The sequence below is a fragment of the Macaca nemestrina genome, chromosome 9 (genome assembly GCF_043159975.1).
Source record: "Macaca nemestrina isolate mMacNem1 chromosome 9, mMacNem.hap1, whole genome shotgun sequence".
NCBI lineage: Eukaryota > Metazoa > Chordata > Mammalia > Primates > Cercopithecidae > Macaca > Macaca nemestrina.
In genome coordinates, this window is record NC_092133.1 from 133442217 (window position 1) to 133460257 (window position 18041).

At 37.7% G+C, this 18041-nt stretch overlaps 1 long non-coding RNA gene across 4 annotated transcripts in view; it reads left to right on the forward strand.

The window, feature by feature from the left end:
* LOC105490594 (uncharacterized) overlaps nucleotides 1–18041 on the forward strand; it is a 70442-nt gene that overhangs the window by 14350 nt on the left and 38051 nt on the right. For 3 of the 4 annotated variants that reach the window (XR_003020090.2, XR_011607391.1, XR_011607390.1), the window contains exon 3: nucleotides 2991–3061. This is a non-coding gene — a long non-coding RNA (uncharacterized lncRNA). Of the gene's footprint in view, nucleotides 1–393; nucleotides 484–2990; nucleotides 3062–8987; nucleotides 11749–18041 lie in introns of all 4 variants that reach the window. The other variant, XR_011607389.1, reaches the window with a different exon arrangement.

Consider the following 18041-nt stretch of genomic DNA (forward strand, 5'->3'; position numbering starts at 1 on the left):
GTGGGTACTACTAGGCCCTTATTAATCAGTAAAGCAAATCATTGCTACTGCCAAGAAATGCATACATCTTCTTATCTTAGGTTATTTTTCTCTCCCTACAAAAAACATGACCGAGTATGTCTACTGCCTGTGGCTCTACAAATTGATTTTCTTCTCATTGTTCTTTGAGGTCATTTCTGAGCAGGCCTGTAGTAACAGTATCAGACCAATTCTGTCTTTGCCAACATGTTGAGCTAACCTACTTCTGGAGGAAGACTTTTATTTTCTTTTTGGTTCATTGTTAGGCAGCTTTAGAGAATGGCTAAGAAGGCTCTGCTTGTGGGTGGGACACCCATCAACACAAAAAATGTTGGCAATATGGAGATCTGAGGCTTCTGTTCTTGTAATTTTGAGGGCCATCTGGAAATGCTCAGGACAAATTCTGAATGTAAAACTCACATTGTATGATGGATTGTGACTGCACCTGTCCAACTTTGTAACTTGGTGAGTCTGACAATACTCAACTCATTAGGTAGTTCCAGTGGTTAGCACTCTCTGTCTGCTAGGGCTGGGTAGTGTGCCAGAAGTTGCTTTTCAAACACCAGACAGTAACTTGCTTCAGAACTCTTGTGTTCTATGCAGTGACTCATTTACTGGGGATGACCAGAGGCTTTATATTAGTACATTATCCACCACAGATCCCTCTAGCCCCATTGGATCTGCCAGGTCATATAGTCTGGACCTGTGACAAAGTTCTCTCTCATTCTATGCACTTAAAACTGGCAGCCTCTGAGTCACTTCATAAATGATCAGAGCACTTTGTGCAAAAATGGTTTATGCTACCACCAAAATACAGAGAAAACTACTAAGCCTGTGGCCTTGTTTCTCTTGGTGATAAAGAATGTATGGTTCAATAACTAACCCTTCTCCTTAGATAGAATACCACAGCATGCTCCAGATTAATGAAATCTTGTGAACAGTAAGAAAGTGGCAGGTGCCTGAATTTTAATTTTGTAGAGTATGTAGTGCCCTCTGGCATGTTATGTACCTTTTCGGGGATCAAGAATACTTGCCACTTTCTGCTCACCAGAGCAATCGTTAATATATGATTAACATGGTGGCCAAGCATGGTAGTTTTCAGAATGACAAGATGACCTAAGTCTTTATAGAATATGTTGTGACAAAGAACAGGAGAACTGACACAGCCTAGAGGAAAGACAGTACATGTGAACTGCTACTGTTCCCATGTAAAAACACATGGCTTTGGTCCCCTTTGCCCATGAATTTTAACAATAATTTACTGTATCAATTATAGTAACCATATCAATAATTGTATACCACAAATCCGTGATGATCTATTACATTAGCAGACATGCAGTGTGGAGGCTTCTCAGGGTACCTGACCACATAGCATCCAGACACAGCATCAGCTATAGTTATGAGTACGTTCACCAATATTCTAGATCTCCTCTCCATCTAGGCACAGAAAAGGATTCCATTTCCCTGCCCTTTTCGAAATGAGGCTAAGTGTATTTGACATGCTTTCACCAGTAAAATGGCAAAGTCACATGCATCACTTCTTGGTGGTAACTGTTAGCCAGCGTGTTAGCATCTACATTTGCATCCCATTGCCATGGTGATTATCAAAGTGTTGATGTGTGTCTATTCCTGCCCCCAAATAACCTGTGTTGGTCATGCCCATGTGAGCAAGAAGTAAAACTTTAGTTGTGTTAAACTACCAAGATTTTGGGGTCATGTACAACTTTAATATACACAGAGGCTGGCAAAATACGGCCCACTGCCTGTTTCGATCATACTATGTTGTTGAACCCTGGTATAACCTATGCTATCATGATAAAAAAAATGAACAAAAATACCTTAAATCTGAAATGCAGCCCCATACTGAGCATAAGTAGGAATAATTATTTTCCTAAGCCACTCAATTTTGGCATGACTTATTATGCAGCATTATTGTGGCAGTACCTAATGGATACACTATTAATTGTATAGTTTTCTTTTATTTATTTATTTTTATTTTTGGAGACGGAGTCATGCTCTGTCGCCCAGGCTGGAGTGCAGTGGCACGATCTCGGCTCACTGCAAGCTCCGCCTCCTGGGTTCACGCCATTCTCCTGCCTCAGAGCTGGGACTACAGGCACCTGCCACCACGTCCAACTAATTATTTGTATTTTTAGTAGAGGCGGGGTTTCACCGTGTTTGCCAGGATGGTCTCGATCTCCTGACCTTGTGATCCGCCCGCCTCGGCCTCCCAAAGTGCTGGGACTACAGGCGTAAGCCACCGTGCCCGGCCAATTCTATAGAGTTTTAACACATACAAACTTCAGGGAAGGTATTTGAAGTCACAGTGGCAATCACCCCTTGTGAGTGGTGACTGGAGGAAACCCCAAGAGGGTGGCTGAGTTGCTGTGACGTTCTGGTTCTTGATTTATGTGGTAGATACACAGGAATATTCAGTTTCTGAAAGTTCATCAGGTTTAAACAACTTGATGAACTTCTGATTTTAGTTTTCCTTATGCCAGGACGTTTTCCATATTTTCTTTGTGTGTGAAGAAGACAGAGGAATAAACAATACCTATGTGTCTTTATATTGAATGTTTTATGAGGCATACCGTTAAGAGCGAGAGGCAATCACAGAATAGCCAGTATGAAGAGTATGCCACCATTCGTATGAAATTCAAAAGGTGGATATGAATACATACATTCTGGTATATAAAAAATACCTCTAGCATGATAAATTTAATTACCTCTAGAGAGGATAACTGAAAAGTCAGAGTAGAAATTAAATAAACTTTTAATTGAGAACCCCTCCCTTTTAAAGACTGAATTTTTTACCATGTGTATATAACTGAAATTTTAAACACCAAAATTAGATTTATAATGTATATACTATACTATTAACTCTAACTTCCATTACATTTGTTTCTGATTGCTACTATTACTTAGATAACAGTGTGATAACATCCTTAATTTTGTTTCACTATTTAACATAGATTTCTGAAAATATGATTGGATCCAGAAATGGATGAGAGATTGCCTTGAAGATTAAGTGATTTAATCACAGGTATTTACATTTTATCTCTTACTATATCTTTTTGTTATAGGTGAAATTATGTTTCATATTCTTGGACAAAATTTACAAATTTTTAGGATGAAAACTTGTAAAACTAGAGTTCTTTGGATGATTTATGAAAATTTGATTTGTATTATTACATACATATTTTAATTCATATGTGGTCCAGGCTCAAAACACTGGGCTGAAACAATCTTCCTGCCTCAGTCTCCCAAGGTTGTTTGAATAACAGGCATGTACCTCACTACCCAGCTAAAATTCTTTATTGATTTTTCACCTTGCTATTTAAAGAGTATTATTCTAAAAATTTATTTATTTTATATATTTAAGGTATACAATATATTTTGATATATTCATAGTGAAATTATGGAAGTCAAATAACCCAATCCATCACCTTCTGTAGTTACCTTTTGTGATAAGAGAACCTACAATCATAGCAAATTTTCAATATACAATATTATCAACTATAGTCTTCATGTTTTGGGTTGAATCTCTAGATTTATTCATTCTCACAACTGCAGATTTGTACCCTTTGACCTACATCTCATTTCCTTCCCCTCCTTCCCAGTATCCACAATTCTACTGTTTCTATTTATTCAACTTGCTTTAGATTCTGCATACAAATGAGATCACGCAGTACTTTTTCCCCCTATGTCTGGCTTACTTCACTTAGCATAATGTCCTCCAAGTTCATCCGCATTGTGGCAAATGGCAGCATCTCCTCTTTTAAGGCTGAATACTATTTCATTGCATTTTTCTATGTGCAATCCTAAAGGGTGATTTTTAGGATGGAGCATATGTTTTATTATCCAGCCACTTCTTAGCCTGTATTAAGAATCACAGCACATAATCACACATACACAGAGCTCTACAAATTTTTGGCGTACAGTGATTTCATCTACCTTGAACTCTATGGTTAAGGGGCTCATTTTTTTCATAGGTCATTTGGCTTCCACAGTGGGCAGTGTGAATTAATCATTCCTTTTGTCTAAATATCTTCTTTGTTCCTTTATTTGTATAGAGAAGGAAGACTTGTGTCTTTTGTCATTTCCATTTCTAAGAGTTTCCTCTCCGTTCTGCCCACTGGTCTCCTATTTTCACAATTTCTCCAGGCAGAGAAAGACACTCCAGTCATTTTAGTAATCAATAGCAGATCACAAGTCTTCGTGCTTTTCCCAGTATTTTTCCAGGGGAGGAAGTTCTGCCATGTATGTGGTTACATCCTAAGAGGTGTCATGCAATGACACAATCAAAATATATTTATAGCTATATCTATAAAACATCTAGACATAAAATATCTATATGCATACAATCAAAATATCTAGCATATGATTCACTGATTTTACTTCAAATATAAAAATTCTCCAGGTATGAATGCATTAGCATCATGGTCATTTTTGTTTAATCTTGATTAAAAATGATTGAAAAAGCCATTTGGATGAAGACACAACTCTTAGTTTTCCTTGTGTCATGTTAGTAACTTGATATATCTTACTTCAAGTTTAAGAACTTGAATTAACCATTAAATAAAGTAACTATTGGTTATTTTTTCCCTAAAACTATGAGCCTTTAATGGAAAAGATGACATTATCAATTCTCAAACATACTCTTATTTGAAGAACAATCTACTGAATGATAATACATTGCAAGTACCTAGAATCTCTTAATTCTAAGAAACTAAGTCAAGGGCAAGAATTCTGTTGTGAATATCAATTCTACCTTTGGAGAATTATCTTGTGCAAATCACTTCATATCTCAGTGTGTATTAGAAGGAATGGGCAGAAGTTCCTCCAACATTTGTGTTACCTTTGATTTTTTTCATGGTTAGAATATGGTTAATAAAGTCATGTTGTTGTGCTATTGAAAGGGATATTTGGTGGTAAGTACTTCCCTATAATAGTTTTGATGATTATGAGATGTTAACATTGCTATATGAATCTCATATCCTTAGAACAAGTTCCCTGTGTACCTAAGTCAATTGATGATACAGTTTAAGACAAAAAGAAAAGAGATCACTAAAAAGAAGTTTGGACTTGTGATGAATCCAAATTGGATCTAGTGTTTCTTAGTGAAAAAACTCTAAGTCAGGAGTCTCAGAATGTAAGTCATTTGTTCTGAGTGACATTAAAAAGTAAAGCCAATCTTATGTAAATTGAAGGAATGGAGCATGATTATTGGATGCTTATTAGGGCATCCTCTCCTGATATGATATTCTGTGTACCTTTTACTATATGAATACCCCTTGAGGCTGTCTTCCACTTGTTGCGCTGTTTCAGTATCTTGGTAATCTTTGAGATTTTCTTGTTAGCATGAACAAATTAGGATGCATTTGCCCTAAAGACAATGGTTAGAGAAGTATGTCAGAAATAGCAGCTTATGCAATTGGCAGCAGTTCTTTGGAAATCTCCCTCATAATATTCTTTGAGTCAAGTCATGGAATCAAATTATAAGTCACAATTTTAGTATACAACTTTGTCTTCTGATATGTAAAGAGAGCGCAAAGAGACTGAAGTTCTGAAGCAATGCTGGAGGAACTATAATAGAAAGATGCTCAGGCTGGTAATTTCTATGAATTATGCATTTCTAACAGATCTTCTTAAACATATTCCTTTGGGAGCATGGTCTATTATCATGGATGTTCAGACACCCCCAACATGGAGTCTACATGGATACAAGGAAATAGTCTATTAATTAGGCTCATTCGTTGCTTTAACGAATTAACTCCCAAACTTTCAGGACTTCAACCTTACTGAGTTCTATTTCTTCCTCAAGTAAGCTGGATGTTCCTGAACTTTGGAAATCTTTCCTCCTGTGGTGTAGGGACCTGTGTTCCTTCCCACTTGTGGCTCTCTCATTCATCAACAAGATCTGAGAATCCTCTGCTTCCAGGCAACAGACAGTGGGGAAAGAACATGGAGAATGCACTGTCTCTTAAGCGCCCTGGGTTGCAAGCACCACATGTATCACTTCTATTGTCATTCTGGACCTAGCGCAAGGACTACTGGGGAACACAGACTCTGGCTAGGCAGTTGCTTTCTAGGGCAACTCTATACTATTCAAGAAGAAAGCACAATTCCCACAGTTATCCCTGCCCCATCTCATGTATCAGTTAGCATTAAGAGATATGTGTTAGATCTGTCCTTTAACACCAAGTTTGCTGTTTCTTATTAAGTGGCTACCCACACATGGATTTTTACCAAGATCATTAAACCATAAATTGAATTTTTGGCCGAGTCCTATCCCAGGATTGACAACCCACACTTCCCTGTTGATGACTCTTGAATGACTCCCATTACATTCATTACTAAAACAGAAAGGATGCCAGAAACAAGCTGTTATTAGACAAAGCAGTCCTGGTTACATTTATTTGGAGGTAGTATTCCCCAGTAGATTATTTTTCTTTAGATTATTAACTTGAAGTTCTTGTTTAATGAGGAATAGAACAGCACTCTTTTCCAGCATCAGGAGACCTGGTACTAAATGCTTACCTCTTTTGACCTCAGTTTTCTCACCTGCAAAATGAATTTAGATGGACCAATCTCCAAAAGCTCTTCATGCTCAAAAGTCTCTACAGAGTCTAATGGAAACCTATTATGTTGCTTGTATAACTTAGGCCCTTTGAAGTTCTGTTTTCTTGTCTTGTGGTCATGCATATTGATGTGTTATCCACACTGACTATACTCATGTCTGAACGCTTTTGCCAGTGTGATCTGTCAACTTGTCACTGCTTCCTAGACCTCAGCAGCTCTGCTGTAATTTCTGATCATGCTTGAGTGTCTTGTGGAAGCACCCTTTCCCTCCATCACTTCAATATCTGGAATGTGGCCTATATGCTCAAATTCCTAATCAACTTTTTGAAGCATTAAGCCTTAGCTTATGATAACTGAGATATCTAACCTTTGAAAACATATTCCCCAGGTAGATACTACTCTCTTCTCTTTAAATCTAATTTAGTACCCATGAAACGTGATCCATTTGATGGAACCATCTGTTTTTTTTCTTCTGCCAAAGACACTCTGCACATTTTGGCAGCTTCCCTAAGTGTACTCAATAACCCATGCCAAATACAGTTGGAATGCACCATGAATCCCAACTCTGAAAACAACTGAACCAGGCAGTGTTCATCTTAAACTGACTGATGTGCGGTGAGTCAAGCAACACTGGCTTATATACCTTAAGGTGAGGTGGGGAAGGGAGACTAAGTTAACGTGATAACTTCTACCCTGTAAACTGGGGACAGTGATTTGGATTCATAGGATAGTGACAATTTGGGGATTTTTCTTCCCTGAAATCTACTCCGCAGTTTTGGGATTACAATCTCTATTCAGATAAATACCACTGTGATAATCCCTTTTATACACATGACCCTGTATATGTCTATACCCAGTTGATTGGTTCAGAAGCAACATGTAAGTATGAAGGAAGCTACATTTAGGACTCAGATTTCCAACATGGTATTTCTTAAGTCACTGTAGCTATACGAGCAACAGCTTGGGTGTTATAGGTCATGAGTCTTCCCACATAGACCAGAAAAAGAAAAACTGCATGTCTTCAATGAGAGAAGAGGCAGGGCAAGAGGGAGGATATGAGGAAGAAAAAAAAAGAGTAGAAACGTTCAGATGAAGACAGAGTTCTGTTATTATTTGTGCACTTGTGTCTGTTTTTCCCAAAGCCCAGTCATATTTTGTTTCTTAGATTCTAAGAGGTAGAGCATGTAAAAAATAAATTCTTTTTGCTTAAGCAAGTTATGCTATTTGCAAGCTAAATTTTGACTTATACATACAAGGGAAGAAAGTAAGATTTAATATCTTTCCGATCAATACAAGACTTGGCTTGTATTGGTTAATTTCATTACTTGATTAAAGAATCTAGACTAAAGTTTGAACCATTTGGAGGTGTGATCTCATTTTAGAATCATTTACTCCACAGATGGTAGCTTTTACAGTTTATCTGTCACAGTGTCCATGCTTTCTATATGTCCAGATTCTGAAGGGTTAATCATATAAAATATTTATACCCTTAAACCAGACTTAACATTTCATTAGATAAAATATTAGGATGCTATAGTTTTTTTCTGCTTTCATACTAAACTTTAAGAGATGCTTTATAAGACTATCATAGTTCTCATTTGTATAACAGAAAAGCCAAACACAAAATATAGAAGCACAAAGCATGTATTGAGAAGTAAGCTTAAAATAAAGCTTGGCGATTTTGAATGTCTGTATTCAATTTGTTCAGACTGTGGTGAAGAATAACAATCAAAGAGGCAGGTATCATTCCTGATTTTTATCAAAAATTCACATCCTATCGCCGATAACATTTTTTAAAACTTTATAAATATCTCTTTAAAAAGTTAAATGAAATATTCAGTGTCTTTGTGTCAGTGTCTAGAGAAAGTAAACTTCAAACTAGATGCAAATGTCTTACCTTTTTTTTTTTTTAAATTAACTCTTGAGAGTGATTTTTAAAACACTGGTTTTATGTATGCTTTAGGAAACCTGTTATTATATTTTTCTTCTGGTGTTTGATTGAATTTGCTTTGCTTTACATTGTGGAGTCATTTTAGGGAACACGACCTTTTCCAAACCCAGGATCCCATTCACTGAGTAGGAAATGAAGAGTCCTCATCTTTTTAGATGGAGTTCTTTGTTAGAATCCTGGCTTTGGAAGTTGCTATTTTTCATAGGGCATATCCTTTAACCTCTCTGAGTCCTGTTTTGCTCATCTCTAGTATGATAATAAAGTCTGACTTAAGGGGTGATTGCAGAATTAAAGACATAGTAGACATATAGCAGGCAAGAAATAAATAGTTGCCATTGTTGTTCACACCAATGTCCTCAGCCAAAATAGAAATTCTATTTGGCTCCCATAAAAGTTTTCATGAATGAGTTGGCTTATTCTATTCTTGACAACTCAGACCATTACTCCCTCTGCAAATGGAAGAGGGCAGAAAGACGAGGACTCTGCTTACTGCTGTGATGCTGAAGAAGGTTCAACTAAAGAAGCTTCACATCGTTTGTTCTCTTCACTGAAAACCAGGTATTGGGTGGTTTTCTTTTAACAACATTCTTTGTCAGCTGGGTTGAATCCCCCAGTTGATTACGTGTATTTGACGTTCTTTTACCACACAGATATTAATAAAGAAGGAAATAATATAGAAGTAGTCACCTTCCCTCTCCCCAAAGAATAAAAGGCATAAAACCATCATATTTTCATTTGGTCAAACAATCAGAAAGTAGACAAATACATATGCAAAAAGATTTTTCTATTTTTTCTTACAGAAAGAAGAGCCATGTTAAAAAAAAAAAAGTACGTTTCAAATTGATGAATGAAAACAGCCTTTGAATGATGGATTAGAAAATGTATTTGTTCCATAAAAAAATACCTCACGGTAGAAAATAAATGTTCTCAATATCAAGGTTTTCAATTATTATCAAATAAACCATTTGAGTCATGTCTTTTACTATTAAAGTCAAGGAAAGCATTGGTGTCCCATTTGCTGTGATTCATAGTAAGTTTAGCGGATTCACGATGGCTGGGTTTATTCAAATTTGTAATTGAACATTAGCAATTCTCTAAATACAGTTTCTATTTCTTATCATATAAATCAGTGCAAACAAATCTCCATGATGTTTAAGGGCTTAAATATTCAAACTGTTCTTTCTGAATGTTTTAGTTTTACTATCCCTTGGAGCGTCAACCTTTATTTTGCTTACTAAGAGTATACTAGTGTAGGTGAGTTACTGGTAGGGACACAGCAAGCACTCAGAACTCTTAAATTTATTTTTATATTAGAAATATGTATTTTGGCTTTCATATTTGAAAATGTGTGTCTTCTGTTTACATAGCATATCGATTGGTTCAGTTATAATTACTTACTTGCCTATTTCAGTAAGTTCTAAACAAAAGGATGCACAAAAGTTAGATGCAACCAAAGGAGGAGAAGTATGAATGGGTTTGCATATCATTTCTCAAGCAATATGCACCAGTGACAAAACACCATGAAACTTTACTTTTTTCCAATCATTTACTGTTGCAGCTTTTATATCAGGTGCATTATTTATTTAATTTATAAAATTCAACTCAACCAAGTCACATGATGGTAGAATTCATAAAACCACTCATTTCAGCCTGGCGTGGTGGCTCACGCCTGTAATCCCAGCACTTTGGGAGGCCGAGGCGAGCAGATCATGAGGTTAGGAGATTGAGACCATCCTGGCTAACATGGTGAAACCCTGTGTCTACTAAAAATACAAAAAAAATTAGCTGGGCGTGGTGGCCGGCACCTGTAGTCCCAGGTACTTGGGAGGCTAAGGCAGGAGAATGGCATGAACCTGGGAGGCAGAGCTTGTAGTGAGCTGAGATCGTGCCACTGCACTCCAGCCTGGGCGACAGAGATTCCATCTCAAAAAACAAAACAAAACAAACAACACACACACACACACACACAACAACAACAAAAACCACTCATTTTGTCCTCACATACCCTACTAGCTATTTCCCCAATTCATTACACTTTTTTTTTCTTTCTGGTTTTACGTGTACAATTTTAAGTCATGGTTCTTTGTTGTTTTTTTTTTTTTGAACCTAGTCTTCCTCCACAATTTAAAGAGCTTGTGGATATCAACAGGCTGAATGAAACCTTACCAGGCGTTGACTTATCTGCTATGAGTAATTCAACAATGTGTTATTAAGACAACGTGAAGGCATAAAAAGGCAAAACATTTTTCTTTCCAACTTTTATTTTAGGTTCAAAGGGTACATGTGTGGGTTTGTTACGTGGTTAAATTTCATGTTGTGGGGGTTTGGTGTACAATAATTTTGTCTGCCAGGTAAATAGCGTAATACCTGATAGGTAGTTTTTCAATCTTTACTTTTCTCCCACCCTCCACCCTCAAGTAGGTCTGGTATCTATTGTTGTTCTTTTTGTCCATGTGTATTCCATGTTCATGTCCCACTTGTAAGTGAGAACATGCAGAATTTGGTTTTATGTTGCTGTGTTAATTTGCTTAGGATAATGGTTTCCAGCAGCATCCATATTGCTGCAAAAAACATGATTCTGTCCTTTTTCATGGCTATGTAGTATTCCATGGTGTATATGTACCACATTTTCTTTATCCAGTTCACGGATGTGCATGTAGACTGATTCCATGTCTTTGAGATTGTGAATAACCCACAAAGAACACACACATGGCATATGTCTTTATGGTAGAATGACTTATAGTCTTTTGGGTATATACCCAGTAATGGGATTGCTAAGTCAAGTGGTACTTCTACCTTGAGTTCTTTGAGAAATCTCCAGACTGCTTTCCACACTGGCTGAATTAACTTACATTCCCACCAGCAGTGTGTAAATGTTCTCTTTTCTCTGCAACCTGTCCAGTATCTTTCATTTTTTTGAGTTTTTAATAACAGCCATTCTGACTAGTGCAAGATGGTATCTCATTGTGGTTTTCATATGCCTTTCCATAATTATTAGTAACATTCAGCATCAAAGACAATTTTTGTTATGAAAGCTTTGCAAATGCGTGTTCTCATGACCTTTTTTTACCCTTTGCCCCATTGCATAGAGGTTGGAGCATTTGAAAAATATCAAAAAACAGCACAGACAAGTTTAGGTGGTTTCCAGGGGAGAGGCACTGAAAGTGATTGATTCCTATCAAAAGCACAAGGACAGGGTAAGTGATTCTTTCTAGTAAATGACAGTAGAGATACAGCTGATCTGTGAGAATGTAATAATGGTTATGGCAAGGAAGGCTGATGAGTTCTAGGAAAAGCACATTGCTCGTGACCGGAGCAGTGGTTCTTGACTTTTATAGGTCTGATATCAGGCCATCACCATATCAAAGAATCTAGATACCACCACGGTAGAAGCCAAATTTTTACTTTTTGTCTTTATGATTAGCCACAAAACACCTATTTATGTGTTTTTTGTCAATGCTCAATAACGGCAACGTAAGCTCTGTCATACCTAGTTTATGTAAATGTACTATCACCAGGCCATGCTCCACAATTACAGCATCACTGTCAAGGGACACGCTGGGTCCCAAGTACTGATGTCCTAAATTCCACTTTGCTAAGGCCAACTGATCAAACAGCAAGCAAATACGAGAAAGGAGATTGAAACTGAATCACAAGAAATGTGCGTTCTAGGTACGAAAGTGGGATCCATTACAATCCGATGCACTGCACCAAAAGCATAGTGTGCAAGATTAAAAAAATAATCTAGGATTTCCTAACTAGAGATCATTGTCTTCTCATCAGCAGTTCAAGTACAAAGAGACAGAGATAGACAAAGCAGGGACATTGGTAGCAATAAAATAGCAGTGACTAACATCAACTATTACAGCAGGAAGCCCTAGGCATTGGGAAGCTGGCACAGAGGTTCTGGGTATGTCCTACAGTCAGTACCTTCCTGGAAACCTCTGGGAAGAAAACAGCTGATGGGATCAGGGAAGGTAGGACCCTACCAGACTGGATCAAGGACAAAAACCATCTCCTTCACTCAGAGTGACAGATTCTATCAACCGTCAGAATGCATAACAGGTAGTTCAAAGAGATTCATCTCCATGAATTTCCTTTGAGTCCAAATTCACTTTTTAGTAAGATAATGCATGCCTCCATTGTATTATTTTTTTCTTGTCTATGTTTGCCAAGTAATGCCATAAAGATCTCCATTTATGAGTTTAAACATAAAGAACTGAACTCAGATGAATTCTGCTGGTCACATGGTGATGATCTAAGAACTTGGCAGGAATTGCTGTGATCGGATCTTCAGGCTGCTAGTCATAGACACCTGTTATCACTGGAAAAAGGACTTTTCAGTCACAGCCCTTAATGTTTCCTGTCTTATGCTGGCAGAGACACCTGCACACAGAAGCTTTGTTGGTCCAATTTTGGTTTTTTTTTTTGCACAAATTTGTTATTTTGTGGAAGATTCCCAGTAAACACACACATGTGGGTGCACACACAAGAACTTGTCTACATCACTACTCATGGGAAACATTTATTTTCTCTTCATTTCTGCTCCTCTTCAGAGAAAAACGTTCATGCAGGATAAGGTACCATTGCTTGTCAATCTCTTTCTAAATTTGGAATCAGTCCAGAAAACCCAGGAGGAAGCTCAACTCAGCCACAGTTAATCTTCAGAAAATCCATCCCACGTGACTCCCCCCACAGCCCCCGTCATCAGTGCTGATCTTTTCATGTATTCTTTATAAGGAATCCATTGAACTTTAATTAATATGAAAAATTCAGGTTTTCATCTGATTTAAATGTGACTGACATCACGCTGCTGCTAAAAGTGGAACAAAGTACATGCATGGTGAAAATAAAACTTAAAACCTGGTGCCTATTTTTTCACTGCCAAATCATCTCTAGCACTTTCAAGAGGCAGGAGAGAAATGTACCCAGAGCATTTTCTAGGAGTCTTCACGTCCATATGTACGAACAGGGACATGCTTGAAAAATGTCTGTACACAGGCAGGAACACGATTCGCTCTGTCACATCAATCAGCAATCTTTAGCTCTAAGCGTTCCAGTTAAAAAGGACCAGAGTGACACAGTTAAAGGTATAGATTCCAAAGGGGTTAACGTAGTAGTAAGGAGTAAGAATTCTTTTGAAAGGAAAACACACATTCATCTGCCATTCGTACACACGCACCATCTCCTAGCATTCAGTGGATTGTTCAAAACAGGCACAAATGTGCTCCTGGAAGGCGTTAGGGTTCTGCTTGCTACAGATCAGGCTGCTCTCATGTTTATGGATTCTACTTATCCATAAGTGAAGTAGAGGATGTGTGTCCTGATGTTGAGACAGCTTTGTTACAAGGACTACCATTCTGTCTTCTCCATAGAACCTAGTCTACTATCATAGCAACACATGAAAGCCTAAGAAGTGACTACGAGAGCACAATTAACACATTTTTGAAACATACAATACATTGTTAACTGTAGCTGAGTTGATAAACAACCTAAATCCACTGACTTCATCAATACCCATTCTATGCAAGAAAATATGTTCTCTGTAAATATGTGCAAGTGTTATATATCAATATAAATAGCACATTTCTCACTGCAATAAAATATATCAATCATTGAGCTTTATCTTTTTCTGAGATAGGGTCTTGCTGGAGCGCTATGTTCGACCATAGCTCACTGCAGCCTCAAACTCCTGGGCTCAAGTAATCCTCTTGAGTAGCTCGGGCTAAAGGTATGGGCCACCATGCCTGGCTTTTTGTTTGTTTGTTTGTTTGTTTTTTCCATACAGTCAGGGTCTCACTGTGTTGCCCTTGCTGGTCTTGAACTCCTGGGCACAAACAATCCTCTCACCTAAGCCTCTCAAAGCACTGGGATTCCAGGTGTGAGTCACTGTGCTAGGCCCCTGATAAAACTTTACAGTTCTTGGTTAAAAAAAAAAAATCCTTCTCCACCATGATGGTTGGCTTTCCTCCTCAATGTTCTCAGAAGACTTTCAGGATCCAGTAATTCCAGGCCAAGAATCAAACAGCCCCCATTCTTCAGGAGATTAGAATACGAACTGGTTGTAAAGTCAGGTACAGTTCCACAAGCAGACGCTGGAGAAGAGCCAAGTTGGGCCTGTGAGGTCTTGCATGTGAAATGGCTCATATATTCATGGCGGCCATTCACAAGGTCCTTAGCATCTTACCATATCAAACCGAAAGTCAGCACGATCTGGATAGTTGGACAGGTTTTATTGATAAAATAATGACATTTTTCTTTGTATTTATACTTCTCTAGTAGGTTCGTTCAGTAATAAATATGTGAACTCTTAGGCTTGGGAAAAAAAAGATTTTAAATTAGGACTTTGTTCTAACTCTGCCTATTGGCCTTGATCAAATCACTCTGTCCATTTAGCACCACTTCCCACTGTTACGTATGGGGAGAACGTGGGTCATCTCTTACCATACACATGTGAGTAAAGCTAATGTGAATTTTTGGAAAGTCATTTAAATTAAATTCTGAAAGGGTTAATCTCATTAAATGATTCCAAAATTCTGGCAAGCATATTTAAAACATGAAGCATCTCAACTTCTTTTCAGTTCTGTACAAATGTTTTCCTCTTTTCTTTAACCTGTAACCTCTGATAAGTATACAAGCTACCCTTTTCCAAACATGTACAAACAGGTACACACAGGTATCGGAGACTTTAAAAAATTATAGTATAAATAAGCAGCATTGAGATAGTTTTATTTTAATGTGATTGTGTTTCAAAGAATATGTATCCAAAGATGAGAACCACAGGTTGGAGTTGAGTCAATGCTCATCTTAGTTGTTGAGTAGCTAGGGTCTCAAATTAAATAGATAGAGTGCCTCTGCCATTTTCTGATGAGTTTTGTTAATGTTTTGGTAAATTCAGTGGGCATTTAAGTATAATTGTCTTAACCTGGTATTTCTACCAAAGCTTTCAAAACCTACAGGAATATGACTATAGTTTGGGAGGCTGGGGTTGGTAAACAACTTTCTGTGAGTTTCTGGTATTTCTGTGCATCTTGCAGGTAGAGGCACAATCAGCCTTTAGTCTAGATTCTCTAGTCAAGGATGTGTGTTTGGCAAACAGTCTCGGCAAATAGAGATGGTTGCTGTCTACCTCTAGAGCAAAGGGCAGACATGCTTGCTGTCCAGTGTAATGAAGTTAGCATCTCTCTCTGGGGTCATGCATATTTATTGCTAATTATAGAAGATCTCTGTTTTCTAAACTCAGACTTCTTTTCCTAAAATCCAATGAACTGTATGTGGTTATTCCCTGGCTCTCTGTTGCCCTGTGGGAACTAGTGCTTGAGGACCCGGCACAAGAAATGCTGATGCTCTGACTCTGCTCTGACTCTGCTCTTACCATGGTTAGTAAGTTGTGCTTTTTCTCTGACCCAGGAGTCTGTGTCATTAGCTAGAGCATCCACAAAACTGTCAGGCTAACTTGTGCACTTGCTAGTAGGGTAAAATCTCATATTCTTTACTGTTCTTGACAGGTAAGTGTGTGGCCCAGTAGGAATGATGATTTCCTACTTGTTACAGTACCATTTTTAATGGATATTAAAGGTCAGAAATATTTTCTTTGGACTGATACAGTAAGCCGATAGTATGCACCAGAGATTAGGAAATTGGCCTCTGTACGAATCTGGCCTGGTCCCTACAAACTTTGTTTTTACAAAAACAAAGTTTTATTTGAACAGAGCCCCGTACATCATTGATACACTGGCTATGGCTACTTTCACGTTACAACAGTAGAGTGGAGGAAATCCTGTGGCCCTTATAGCCAGAAATATTTATTACCTGCCTCTTTAGAGAGAATGCTTGCCAACGTTTATTAGAGATCAGAGGCAGCAATCAAAAATTGAAGCCATCACGAGCTGCCTTAGGAATATATTAGGTAGAAATGAAAGTAAAATAACAATTGCATGACAGGGTAAGAGTTTAACAAAATTAGCAAGAAAAAAACAAACAATCTTATTGAAAAGTGGGCTAAGGACAAACAATTCTCAAAAGAAGATATACAAATGGCCAAGAAACATACAAAAACATGCTCAACATCACTAATGATCAGGGAAATGCAAATCAAAACCACAATGAGATACCACCTTACTCCTGCAAGAATGGCCATAATCAAAAAATCAAAAAACAATAGAAGTTGGCATAGATGCAGTGAACACGGAACACTTCTACACTGCTGGTGGTTATATGATAGAATACTACTCAGCCATAAAAAGGAATGGATTAATGGCATTCACAGCAACCTGGATGAGATTGGAGACTATTATTCTAAGTAAAGTAACCCAGTAATGGAAAACCAAACATCGCATGCTCTCACTCATAAGCAGGAGCTAAGCTATGAAGATGCAAAGGCATAAGAATGACACAGTGGACTTTGGGGACTCAAGGAAAAGAGTGGGAAGGGGGAGAGAGATAAAAGAATAGAAACTGGGTGCAGTGTACACTGCTCGGGTGATGGGTGCACCAAAACCTCATAAATCACCACTAAAGAACTTATTCATGTAACCAAATACCACCTGTTCCCCAATAATCTAAGGAAATAAATTTAAAAAACGAGTAGGAGTTTAACAGCAAAGTACAGATAAACATATTGACTATATGTACTACATTTCTACAGTGTGTTCAACAAATATTTGTTGAACTATAGTTGCCCATTCAGATCTTGCAAGACTCAGCTCATCTCTCTCAAAGAAGCTGACTCTAATTCTGTAATTTTTTCTCCTCAGAGCTTCCATAGCACCTTATCTGAACATCTTCTATAACCAATGTTCTACTTTACATTACAGTGTTTATGTACATTGATTTCTCCTGCTAGACTTAAAGTAAAATATATAACTGTAAATGGATTCACAAACTTATTTCCATGATCCAACTTTCAGGATAATGATCAACTTTTAGAAAATTTAGAAATTAATTTGAGCCACTTTTTTTTAACAGTAGGAATCATTAAAATTGGATTTTTATAAGATTAAAATAGCAAATTATGCCCATACATTAAAACATTAAATGTGCCCTAATACATTGTCTTTGTAGAATATTTCTCTTCTAATTATATTTCTTAAAGTGTAATTGCATTTCCTTAGCTGATTTCAATTTAATAAAGGAGGAATGTAACAGAATGGAATTATATCTATTGGCAAGGGAAAAGATACATACAAATCGATTCTTCTTGAGAAGGTGGTGATGGAGAAGATACAAAAAAAGATATCACTAACTCTTGGGCTGGGCATGGTGGCTCATGCCTGTAATCGCAGCACTTTGGGAGGCCAAGGCAGGTGGATCACAAAGTCAGGAGATCAAAACCATCCTGGCCAACATGGTGAAACCCCATCTCTACTAAAAATACAAAAATTAGCTGGGCATGGTGGCAGGTGCTGAAATCCCAGCTACTCGGGAGGCTGAGGCAGGAGAATCGCTTGAACCCAGGTGGCAGAGGTTGCAGTGAGCTGAGATCGTGACA